Source organism: Zonotrichia albicollis, chromosome 1 (assembly GCF_047830755.1).
Source record: "Zonotrichia albicollis isolate bZonAlb1 chromosome 1, bZonAlb1.hap1, whole genome shotgun sequence".
NCBI classification, from domain to species: domain Eukaryota; kingdom Metazoa; phylum Chordata; class Aves; order Passeriformes; family Passerellidae; genus Zonotrichia; species Zonotrichia albicollis.
Window position 1 is genome coordinate 37,893,136 of NC_133819.1, and position 13,350 is coordinate 37,906,485.

Consider the following 13,350-nt stretch of genomic DNA (forward strand, 5'->3'; position numbering starts at 1 on the left):
CAAACATACTTTTCCTAGAAATACATTTGTGAAGGTACTGTTGGACTAACTGTCATTTAATTTCTGTGCATCTTCTTCTGCCTTTCCCCAAGGAAAATTGAGACAGTAATAATGGAAAAAAAAATGAGATGGTGGTAGGCAAAAATATGTAAAATTAACATTATAAACATCAGTGGTGGCCATCCGTCAGAACAGCAGATCTCAACCCCAAGCATCTTTTCAAGGAGCAAAGAAAAACTACAATGATTATATTTCGCTGCTAAGAACAGAGCTCCAAGGTGTCCCAGTGCCAATGATACAAAGTTATTTCTAAACTGCAGAGGTTTTCAACCAGTTATTTAATCTTCAAGGAATACTGCTAATATCATATCCCCCAAATAAGAATTTGCTTTATCCCATCGTTTTGCTTTACATTTATTCCTTCAAAAAACTTATTTTCAGGTAAAAGCTATTGAAAAGACATTTCCAAAAAACTTAATGAAGGGGAACCATTGTCCCAGGCATTACTGAAAATGAAGAGAGTGAGGCAATAGATTTATTATGGCCATTCCTGTATCCAAGAAATGGACGGTCCTCACTTCAGCCATATGGGGAGTAATTGCACTGAAGTTCAGGCATTTTCATAGACTTAAGAGCTTGCAGAAAGGGGGAGAAACAAATACCAAACAGAAAAACACCACCAAAAAACCCCACAACCAAACCCCAAGAAATAGATCTTATCATTGCCCTACTAAGATGACAGAAGTACAACCTCTCAGCAGTGTTTGTTCCCCCTCTCTCAGATGACAGTGGAGCTGTACTTTATTCCTCATTAGCATGCAGGGACTCCACACCCCCTCTGTGCTCCAGTTGTTCATGCTCCATTAATCCATAATATCCATTAAAATGTAGGGGCAATATTTAACCCATCATTGGATCATTCTCCATTGAAATCTCTTCCCACATCCTTATTTTCTTAAGGCTGCGTTCCAGAGCTTTCTTGCTTTCTTCTCTGTTCCCCTCTCTTTCACTTTTCCAGCTGGCCATGTCCCAGCTCTAATCCCATGCAACTCAGCATTTAGCATTTAATTTCTGCCTTTTGTGTCTTTCCCCTAAGGTGAGCATGCTACAGTATTTCATCTGCCCTCCTTTACATAATCAAGGATGAAGAGTTCAGCTCTCCTCTCATTTTCATCAGAGGACACTACTAATAATGAATCTAACTGGATCTCACTCCTGTCTATTTAACCAGTGTGTATACTAAATGTTAGCTTACAAGACCCATAGTGGAAGATTGTAGACTAATTTATGTTTAATTAAAACCTGTTTTAACAGTACAGAGTTAATACATGGTGGAGGATTGTCAACTAAAATGCACTACTTCCATGTGCTTAAACTTGAAATTTATTTAAAATATGCAAAGCAGCTACAGGAATATACACTGTCAATATATGAATAATAGTGATGATCAAAATGTCGGGAATTTACTAAAGAAAAAAAAAAAGCTTGCCAAGATCTTTGAAGTTAAATTAGCAGTAATTTTTTTTTTTTTTGGCAAGAAAACAGAGGAATTACAGAGCCATGAGACAGGTTAGAAAGCAAGACTTCCTTTTCATTTATGATGCAATGCTTGTCAAATCAGCTTTGTTCCCATCTCCCATGAAAAACCTATTTCACAGTCTAGTATTTAAGAACATTCTAGCCATTATCAACGTCAGGACTTTGCAGTTTTGCTAGCTAAAAAGAGAAGTGAATACAGCTAGTCCAGGCTGCCTGCATATATGGTATCCTGAAAGGGAAAAAAACTTAAAAAAATTTGATTCCAAAAATTCCATACAAAGGTTATATCTATTATATCTATTCAGGCATGCATCTATCAAAGTGACAGAGTAGCAACTCTCTTCTCCATTTTTCCATGCACTACTATCATAACATCTTGTATGTATTTAAATTTGAAGCTCGCATGTCTGTTTTTCCACAAACTCTCTGCCAAAAAAAGGATTCAGTCCAGCAACATGACCCTTTCCTCCTATTCTTATCTGAACTTAAGAATGGCCATTCAAACCAACATCCTTCATATGAAATTTCCAAGCCAGCAAGAGATTTAACACAAAGGAAAACACAACACAGTATGAACATTTTTATGGCTACTAAAAAGGGAAGATCACCAGTGTCTCAAGCTGCTATGCTGCAAGAAGATAGCAAGTAATATGAATTGAAAGTGCTTTGTAATATAAAGTTCCTGTGGCTCCATCCTACTTTAACTGTTTCTGCCTTATAAGGAAATTGGGATCCATCTGTTGGATAGATACTTAAGGAAAACGACTGCTAGCAGGAATCAGAGACTATTTGTGTGGGTGGCATTTAAGGGCCTACAGCTTTAGCTGGGTGTGTTGACACAAAATGACATTTTAAAGGAGTAATATTAGCCTAGCAGGAGTTACATAAAACAAAATATTCTTCATCTTATTATCACTGTTTCAATATGCAGTAAAAAAACATTAGATATTTTTAGTACCTTTTGTGCCACGCATAACAATGAAAGAAGCAGATTTATACAAACTCATAAGGACAAGATTAAGGCAACAGAAATAGACTAGGCCATTTAATATAAAGACTTACCACTGTTTGTGAGTAAGCCTATTTCTACCAGGACTAGGGTCAGTGCAAAAAATAGTAATGCACACACGTAGCTTCAGACAGCCTTCAACAGCCCTGTTCTAAAATAAGTTCTGACAATTTAAAATATATCAACCACAAAATAGCTTTTGAATGTCATGGTGTCTTAACTGCAATGTTCTACAAATGCTTTCACATGCCATGAAATCCTAAATTTCTTTAACATATACAAAATAGGTAGGCACACCTTTCAGCTCATGAGAGCCAATTCAGAAAGCCTTTTAAATTTTGTTAAAAATTGTAAAGTAATTTATTCTTGAATTAAGTAGAATTAGCTACAAGAAGCTGAAAGCAATCTCAGACACCTACCTAAAACACACTTCTAGCTTTGGGTTATGCAGTGGTGTTTTGTAAAACAATGAAGCCTGCCTGTAAAAAAGCCAGCCTCTGTCATTCCCTCACATTCAAAACGTGAACATTCTCCTATCTGCACTTTTATTTCTGTGAGGCTCTGCACTTACAGGGATTTAAATACATTTTCAAGCTGTATAGGCAGGGACCTGCTGCACTCAACACAAGGTTCACTTCAATAAGCATTTTGTGCTGTGTACAGCCAGATATCCTCCACCTTATATACGCATCATTAAACAGAAACCTAATTAATCAATATTGTTAAAATAAACATGGTGCCATTTCAAAACAGAGAGAAAAACACTTCTTTAATGAAGCATTGTAAATGCTCAACAGCACTACAGGTTTTCTTATTTTATTATCCATCACAAGTAGTGTTAAAACCGAAGGAAAACAAGGATACGTGCAACTCTGTACTTCATAAATTAATTAATAATATTAAGTATTAGCCTGAACACAAATGAGCACTCCTTATTTTAGAAGATTTTAGGGTCTTTTTTTCTCTGCAACACATAATTAAGAAAAAACAAATCCAGATTTTGAAGTGTTATATGATCTGAGATAAACTTGTACAAAACCTTCCAATATCAAATTGTTATTAGGTTCCTGTAGCAAATCAAAGCAGCAATAAAATTACTACTTCTCATTAAAAAGTGATTAAAATAAAAGCAGATCAGGGATCTGGAGTAGCAGATACCTCATGCATTTTGAGGAAACTGATCCAGAGGTTTTGTCTTAGTCAAGGACATCAAGATAAATTAATCTCTTTACCAGCTTCAATAGAAATTGAAGCATATGATTAAAAGCATTTATATTTTTAGATTTTGAACTGATCCTTGCTCTTGTTCATCTGTTTCCACACAGCCAGGGTACTCATCTCACCAGCCCTATCTGACTCACCTTTAGAACCATCTTTATGCAGCATATCTGCTGTCCTTGCCATCCCAATGACTGTCTTTATTTATTTAGCAGAACACCCCTCTGAGCTTCTTCCTTACACAAACGAAAACTTTCTTGGGTGCAGCCATGTCTCCAAGGTTTCTTTCCAGACTGAGCCCAGAGACAGCTCTGAAGTTTCCTCTGCAGATGCCCACTCTCCCCTTTCATAAATAAATCATAAGATTAAAACCCTGGCTAAATCCATAAAATTGACAGAGATGAGTACTCAGCAACTACAGTAGTTAACAATATCCAGGCACCCATTTAAAACATCAACACACTTACATACCCCTGCCCCATCTCTTTGTAGTTTAAAGTAAAATATTTTAAAACATTTTCCTCTTTCATCTGCTTGCCAGCTTTTGGTGCCTCTTGAAAATGTAATATTGCAAATATCGAGGGAAAAGTTTAATTCCATCCACAACTAAAGCAGTTTCGATCTTATACTACTGAAGAAACACAAAACTTGCCAAGTCTTGCATCTTAACAGATTACATTTTGCTTTTAAATCCACTTTTTTGATGAATTGAATAGACCCCTCTGCATAAGCAGAAATGTAACTCCACAGATACTACAGCCATATCTGATTTCAGAGACAGATTATTGCTTTTGCCAATTTATCATAAAGTCACTGATGGCAGTGTCGTATTTAAGGTCACATTGAGGCTTATATAATTTTTTTTTTCAAACCTTGAAGATTGAATTTCAGTTTAATATTTAACACAATACATTCCAAACACAGATCAATCTTCTATAATATTTGCTTATTAGGGTGCTTCCTTTCAAGTTTAGGAAATGCATTAAAATAAAATATGCCTTTAAAAGGCATTTCATTAAAATGTCTGTGTTCAACTCAGTCTCAACTGCTAATAGCTACAGACTACAAGTTCCAGACAGCCAGACAAACATTTTCAGGAAGAGGGCTCTTGCAAATTTTAAGCACAGAGAAGGGTTTCATTTTCTAAAGAGAAACTACCCAATTACTTCCATCATTTGATGCTGCCTGCTTAGCTCCAAACCTCTTACGCCAGTGATTTTTGACCTCAGATGGTTTTTTATCCTCTGCTTATCCAGATCTCAGCAGTATTTCTCCAAATGAACCAGCACAGAAATATTAAAAAGATGCTGAGGTGAAAGCTGCTAAGGAGCAGAGCTGCAAGAAGGTTCCCTGCAATCTCTCCTTCTGCTCACTTATCTCCCACTGCCAGTTTTTTATTTCCTCATTAGAATATTTTCCATTCCTTACAAACTGTGTTTATTTCCACATTTAATGTTTTCATCAGGAAATGTTGGAAAAGTGAGGCAAATGATGGACTGGAAGATGGGGATGCAGGAAGAGACTGGGTGGGGAAGCACAGGTAGCTAAAGTGGACTGCATGGACACTTCTAGACAATGAGCTTTCTGGTAGCAAAGGGAGATTTTGAAAATACACATCACAGATCTATACAATAGCAACTCCCGAATACAATGGAGCTGATGCACCACAGCCAGAAAAGCAGGGGAAGGAAGAAAGATATATCCGAGGGACAGTGTTATTATAACAATAATAAAACTACAAAGAACAGCCTACATATGCACACAAATTTTACATTATCCAAGCATAAACAGCAAAATCCATGCCAGCCTTGTGTCCTTCACCTAGCACTTTCACTGACTCACTTGGCAAACCTCAGCTGACCCCGAGTTTCAAAATAAGAGGCACCCCCCCCAAAATCACATCAAAATAACAACATTAATCTTCCACCTTCCCATTTTCTGAACTACTGTCACACAAGCACCTTACTGCTGATCCCATATCCCCATTTCTAGTCACAATTAAGGCAAAGCCAACAATTATTTTTAATAGAACTTATAGTTGAAAATAAAAAATGCTCAAGAATTAAATACGTGTTCTGTGCTAAAGAACTCGTAACCACACCAGGCCAACAATCCTTCCAACTGGAGATCTGATTGCCTTTTATGGTTGTTTACAGAAAATGCATGCTTAGAAAGCTCCAAGTTAGCTTGCAGAAGAGTAATTTCTACTGTTAATTAATATTACATTCCCTCCTGCATTCTGAATGTCACACTCAGCTCATAACAAACACTCAGCTCATAACGAACAAATATAACATAGAACAAGAAATGGCTGAACATGCCCTTTTAGACAGAATTATTCCAGGTGCAAAAGCTAGTCTTGGAACAAAACGTTCTTGTGCATATTTCCTAAACCACAGAAGGCATTTGCAAAGCCATCCCCATCAGTTGCCTCTCTCAACCATGGTACCACACCTCTGCTGACCCCAGCCCAGCTCCAGAGGCAGCTGGAGGGGAGGGGAACTGGCAGCTCCTGCCTCCAGCTGGCAGGGAGTCAAGAGAGCTGCTGAAACCATTTTGATGCAATGTCAGTGTAAAAGCACAGCAGTGTAGCTTTTCCCTCAACTGGTAAATATTGGGGAAAATATATTTACCGGCCAAGAGAGAAGCAAAAAAAAAAGGCAAAACAAGCAGAAAAAAATCTAGCTCTAATATTTGCCCTGTATGTAACATGTATACCTCAATATTATAAAAGTTGAAGAACTTATTACAAAACAGACCAAAACCAATAAATATATTTCTTTCAATATTGAGTGAACATATCTTTTATTGCACTTCCCTGGTCAAAGAAACCTGCAGACAATAAAGTAAGTAAATATTAATCTTACTCCCCTGTGATTACCAACAACCTTCTGACATGTTTTATAAGACAGTGTTCAAACTTTTTGTCTTTCTACAAATTTAGTTACATAAAATTCCCAATAATGCAGTTTGGCATGTGTCAGCATTATTTTTTCCTGCCTTTTGACCCCCAGTACATGCAACTTAATAGATCATAATTCTGGTCCCTTTATTGTTCCATGAAAAGCAACACTGGCTGCACCTCAAAAATTAAGTAAATGTTTTTTGGATGCCAAAATAATTTAACTACTGTAGTGGTTCAAGTCAACAACTTTCCCTAAAGCGCTAATTAAATGTCATTGCTCCTTCCTCAGACAACAAAAATAATAAAAGCTGCATGTAGAGTGTTCCTAAAGTTAGTTCTCTGTTTATAATGAATTCATAAGAGTTCTTCTGCAATAAACTGTAATGCCAATGCCAAAAGCAAATTGCAGGACATAAGCATGTTAAGCATCACCCTGATCACCAAAGAAAAAACCCTGTCTGAAAGTGAGATGTGATTCATAACCCAAAGGCAAGTCCTGAGGGAGCTCAAGATGTCCCACTACTGTTATAAAGTGTTTGCAGCCCATTATGTAGAACCTCTGCTAATATTAGAGCTTTGATCTGCAAGACATTAATTCGGTGAAAATACCTTTTCCACTGCCCTGACAGCAGCAGAATGCCTGAGAACTGCATCAGCAAATGTGCTAAAGATTACATATGATACATAGGGAGGCAGAGACAGTGGTACTGGCTGACTTTTATCAGCATTAATTTGGGATATCAACCTTCTCTGCATCTAAGAGTTAACAGCTGAATGATTACTGTGGCATTTGGTCAGAAACTTCAGCAAGGCTTCAGTATCCTCCACCAGAGGCAATTTCAAGGAAATTAAATATAGAGGACACTTACATGAGCTAAAGGCAAAAGCTGAAAAATGAAATTGCACCAAAAGGCTAATTACCAGTGTTCAGCAGTCTTATAAAAAAGGTGTCTTGAAACAGCTCTCACTGGGAAACCTCACCAGGGAAACAAGAAAAAAGATATATTCACAATGTCAGCAGCTCCAAAACAGGAGAAACTACAACTTCTCCTGTAGAATGGGTAAAGGGAAAATAAGATCAAAATTCCAAATGGCTTTGCCAAGCTGAAGATATGTCCTGAAATTAAGAAGACATTTGGCAAAAGTGTGTTTGAGGACAGCAGTTAATCTTGAGAAGACAAATGCATAAGCACCAAATGGCAAAAAATTAATAGTTATTGCAGTTTCACAGTGAGCAGTATATGAATGTAAATCAGTAATGCAACACTGTTCCAAAAAAGGCAAACCTGATTTTTGGATTTATTAATGGGTATGGAATTAATGATAACCGGAATGAAATGTGTCAGCTTTGTTGGTTACTGATGGACTTCTTTATCTAAAAAAGGAATCTACAATAGATCTCCTGAGAAAAATTCAAGGAGTTAAGATTTTTAGCATTTGCAAACACTCAAATGATTTTGGAAAGACATGACCATTTATCTCCTCATCATAAAGTCTTAAGAGAAATGTCATGAGGTTTTTTTTCATGTCAGAGCCATTTCCACATATCAGTCTACAGAAGGAGGACAAGAATCATCATTTACTGTTAAAGATAAAGGTTTGATAAAAAGACCTAGGGTTAATATCAGAAATATCTTTCTAATGATTATGGCAATTAAAAACTGAAGCATGGCAAAGTACTGCTTTGGAATCTACTCAGCCATAGGTACCTAATAACGGCATAGTGAAGCAGATGGTCTCATTATACTTTCTTCAGTCTGAACACAAGGGATTAAGCTAGGTCTAGGTGAACCTCATGTCCATTCTAAATCTGCAGTCTCAGTCCTGGTGGCCAGCCTGGAGGGCAGATTTCTGACACTGTCTGAGGTTACCTTAAATCCTTAATTTCATTGCATCAAACACAAACATATGAGATAGTAAAGCACACATAATTCTAGAAAGTAGCTTCCAGTAGGACCATGCAGGTTTCACATCTGGCTATCATAGCTAATACAGCTGTTCACAGATGGGCTTATTGTGAATAATGACTCTAACTCTTAGCAAACTTTTGTATTCTGACAAGTCTTATTTATTTTTATGACTGGAAACAAACAGGGATGGAAAAGTGCAAATGAGAGAAGTTACTGATATGGCTAGGATGCAGGTTTTATTGATATAAGTATGTCTGAGCCTCTTTCCTTCTCTCCGACACATAAGAGAGAACTCTTCAGTGATATTGGATTGGATATTTCCAATGAGCTATTATGTTGATTTATTTGTTTATTTATTTACTTGGGGGAAAGTTAATATAATTACATAATAAACAACATTATACTGCAGATAGCAAGGTAAACCTCATACTCTTCAAAACACAGGACAAAAACTAATTTCAAAATGTCAAAAAGCTCTAGCTTTTGTTTGCCTCTCTTTAAGTAAAACCTAAGCAAGAAACTAATTAGCCTCTGTGCAGTCATTTATACTATCATTCCAAACTGCATTTAGATATGCCAGCAATATATAATATACTCTGAAAACTGGGGTGTCAGCTTTCCATTCTTTCTGGGAGATTTTTTTCCACTTTCCTTCCTTTTACATACAAATATATCAGTTTTAAAACATGTCAAGATGTTCTCATTTGGTTCATGCAAAGTGACACTAACAAGACAGTTATCTGATGGGATAATTTGCTCCTTAGCTGATTAAAAAAATGCATCAGAGATAAAATAAAAAAACCCACGTTTTGCTGCCTGCCAAGACCTATCACTTAAATGAATACAGTCCTTTTGACACAGAATAGTTAATTTTCATGAATTATTACTGACTGAAGGCAGAGTTATCCCACTGACAGAATGTACTCTCGTGAGAAGACACAAGGGATCCATTTATTGCTATCTTTGCATATATATTGCTAGCTTTCTGCTACCTTTGCAGCTGCTGCTGCTGCCTTCACAGTTAATATAGCAGTTTTACAATGAAAAGCATGGATTAACATAGTACAAAGTTAAAAGGGAAGGGGCTTGTTTTTTATTTTTATTTAATACTCAAGAATCTTGACTAGTTAGTCATAATGCCATTACAGAAAGGAATTAATGTTATATAGTTTTTATATAGGAATTATTGGTTATAGATAGAGATCTCAGGTTTTTCTTTCTCCATTGAAAAATCTTTCAGTAGACATTATGGTAATGCAGTACCTAAAACTGATTTTAATAAGTCCATCTTTATATAAGAAAAACTAATCTATATTTCCAAATTTTGTTTTATATAGGTAAATTTTCAACAATCCCACAAAGTACTAAAAAATACCAAACTTAATAAACCATTCCTTTTCATGCTCAGTCTTTAATCCTGATCTTCATAGAAATCATCAGGTAAAACGGGATTTGACAATCTCAACATACTTGACCTACAAAGAGGATGACTGGGAACAATTGCAAAAAGGAACACAGTCTCCTCCTTCTGAGCTCCTTTATCTAGTCTGTTTTCATACTGTTCAGAGCCATAATAAAGGATTAATTCCCCAAATATATTGTGTTATTTTTTCACTCTATTGACAAAGCCCTGTATGGCAGTGGTAAGATTTGAAACTTTCAGATGTACAAGTCAGTGAAAAACCAACTGCAGCAGGAACAGCAAGGGACATCACACAACATGTGATATATTAACCACTTTAAAAGAATTGAAAAACAAATTGTACAAGACCAAAAATTAGTAAAATATTAACAGCATTTATTGCCAAGAATTTATACTTTAAAGCCATTCAAGCAGTCATATTTTTCAAATATGTTAATAGCAATATTTGTATATATTTGTTATTTCTATTTGTTATCAAAAATCCTTTATTATTTACATGTGCACGTTTTTGTAGATCTGCAGCAATTCCAGAGCTATATATTTTCTGATATGTGAAGATTAAGGGCTAGGCATGAGGAATAAGACAGGAATAATAGACAGCAAGTAGACCCTTTTACAATAGTTGCACTTGTGGTTCTCTTCATTTGACATTCATCACCCATGTCAGGAAATTGTACACAATTTTAATATTAAAAATTAGCCTCATTAAAAGCACATTCTGCAAGCCTTATTGAAGGTAATCTGGAAGTAACTGATGACCTCTTCATCTCCTACAATATTAAAGAAATGCCACCAGAACTATGTGTCATCAGAAGATTAGACTGTAAGTAGATAAGGATGACTTCCTAATCCATATAGTTAGATTTATGTCACTGATTTGGAAATAAAATATGTCTTTCCTGCAAAAAATCCCATTACTTACTGCTTAATGACATAACAAAAAGACTGGGCTATGGGAAAAGATATTGAATTACTTTTAAATCCTCTGATGCTTCTTAATGCAGACGCATTTCTTTCACATTTAAAAAAAAATACGTATTTTGGGGTTTCATTCTTAATTCTCACTTTTGTAATCTTTCTTGCTTGTGCTGCTACTTAGGCAGAGAAAATGCATCAGCAAATGTATTCTCCTGACATGTCAGAAGTCATGGCTATGACACAGTAGGACTTTTCTGGGAGGTTTCTTATTGTTGTTACTCTTGGTTAAACTACCCCAGGACCAAAATCACCCCACAGAGCACAGGAATTAGGAGCTCCTGCCTACAGTGAGTATCAAAGGACCTTATAGTTACTACACTACTGGCTGAGAAGGCTTCAACTCTCTACTTTGTGTTTTTATTAGCAAAGGGTTGAAGAAGTAATTGGGAATTTTGAGAAAAGGACCTTATTCTGAGGAAAGCCATCAAAGTTTAATCATGTGGACACCCTGAAAATACAGAGAAACTACAGAAACATTATATTGGTGTTTCCAGGAGAACAAGTCACATGATTCTTTAAAATAAGCCTGTTTGTACTGTTTTGCAGTGAAAAAAGTTCTGATGCGTCTACTTTAATGCTGCTCCTGTTTGGGTGAAGTTTTTTTCAAAGTTGCTATAAATGGACCAGTGAAAGTACACCCACTTTACAGTGAAAGTAAAGCCATTTTACCTTTACCTGCTTCAGTTCTTTTAAATAAACACTATGGGGGGAAAGCCAAACAAAAAGTACCAATTTTTTTCCACATAGAAACTCTGTCGCCTTTCTTTAACTTTCTGTGCTTACCCTCTCTGCTCTGGTTCTATGCAAAGCAATTACAGTAATTCAACAACAAACTGCATTTCTGTAAAATGAGGCAAACTCACATCCCCATTTCCTAACATCTCTCTCAGTACTAAGCCCTACTGCCTCCCTTGCTCTGGTGCTCACATTCATCACATCTCTTGCCCAGATGGAATGGAAAATTTATAAACTCTGAAACTACAAAAGATCTGTTCATTTTCTACCAAATCTGTTCCCTGATTCAGTTCACCACAGGACTGCACAAAACCTGATGTTAGTACACAATGTAGAGCTGATGTAGATAAGCAAAAGGAAGGTCAAAACATTTCTGTCCATAGCACAGTTCTTTCTTACACTATTTGCTACACTCTGTATAATGGTCTTGCTCTGGTGGGACCCAGACCAGCGAGTGCTGTAATCTAAATGAAGTTTCCATAATTCCAAAATAAGTAGACACCTCCATAATTTCATAAAACCTATTGTTATTATTATTATTATCATCATTATATGATAAAGGCTTTAGGACAGCCACAGAGTTAAATCATGCACTGTAATTTAGTATTATCAACATTTTCTAGCCACAAAACATAATTCTGCTCTCTAATTAATGATTCCAAAAACCTAGCTAATTGCTGTTGAGGGAAAAATTATATTTTGAATGAGTCTGTGGACAGAAGTCCAGACTGACTTCTGCCTCTATCCTTCTGCATCATTTCTGTGAAGGGCATAGATTACAGCAAGGTGCAAAACTCCTCTATGTGGGTGAAAGGATGAGATGGTGGCCCCAGCTACTGAGAGGCAGGGGTGCTCAGTGACAGCTTAAATCCCTCCTGCTTTGGCACCTCTAGAGTGGTCTTTGTGAAAACCTAAGGAAGCAGATTTGTTTTGGTTTGTTATTATTAAAAATTATTAAAAATAACTGCATTGCAGTGCCAAAGAAATGAATAAGCAGATAATTTTTAAAGGAAGAGAAAGGCTCTGTTAGTCTGTTAACAAGCAAACCATATAGCTGTCATTTATACCTCAGTCCTTTTAACGATCCATGTGCTTAAAAGTTTCTATTATCTTACTGCTTATTGTTTTGAAGAAGGCTTATTTCCATGAGGTTAGATATCTAACACCTTAATTTCACACTTTAATTTGTTTTCTTTCTTTAAAATAGAAAACCATAATAATTTCCTTAATGCAATACTTACTTCATTGTCACAAAGCTCATACAAAGCTTTCCAAACCTCTAAGCAACATTGACTTTTTGTTTAATCATCTAGATACCAAACAGTCAGCCATTTCTTATCACTTAATAGGGTCAGCTTGTAAATAACAGTTGGTTCTCTAAAGGGTTCAAACTCTATTAAAATAAAATAGTTTGGTGTTAGTCATTAAAATATGTCCTGCAGATGGCTGCACAATTTGTTTCCATTTTGTTCTTCTAGTACTTAACTTTTAATTTGTTTACCTTTTCCCCCTCTTGAAATTTAAAAAACACATCAACACATTCTCAACACTAGTTTAAGCAACCACATTTTCACATCATTTAGTTTAATGTTTTCTATTATTAGAAACAATTCAGTTAAAACTCATTTCTAAA

General features: G+C 36.0%; 1 protein-coding gene across 4 annotated transcripts in view; it reads right to left on the reverse strand.

The window, feature by feature from the left end:
• The window catches only part of ZNF385D (zinc finger protein 385D), a 413,388-nt gene that overhangs the window by 209,830 nt on the left and 190,208 nt on the right, over window positions 1-13,350 (reverse strand). The window lies entirely within an intron of this gene.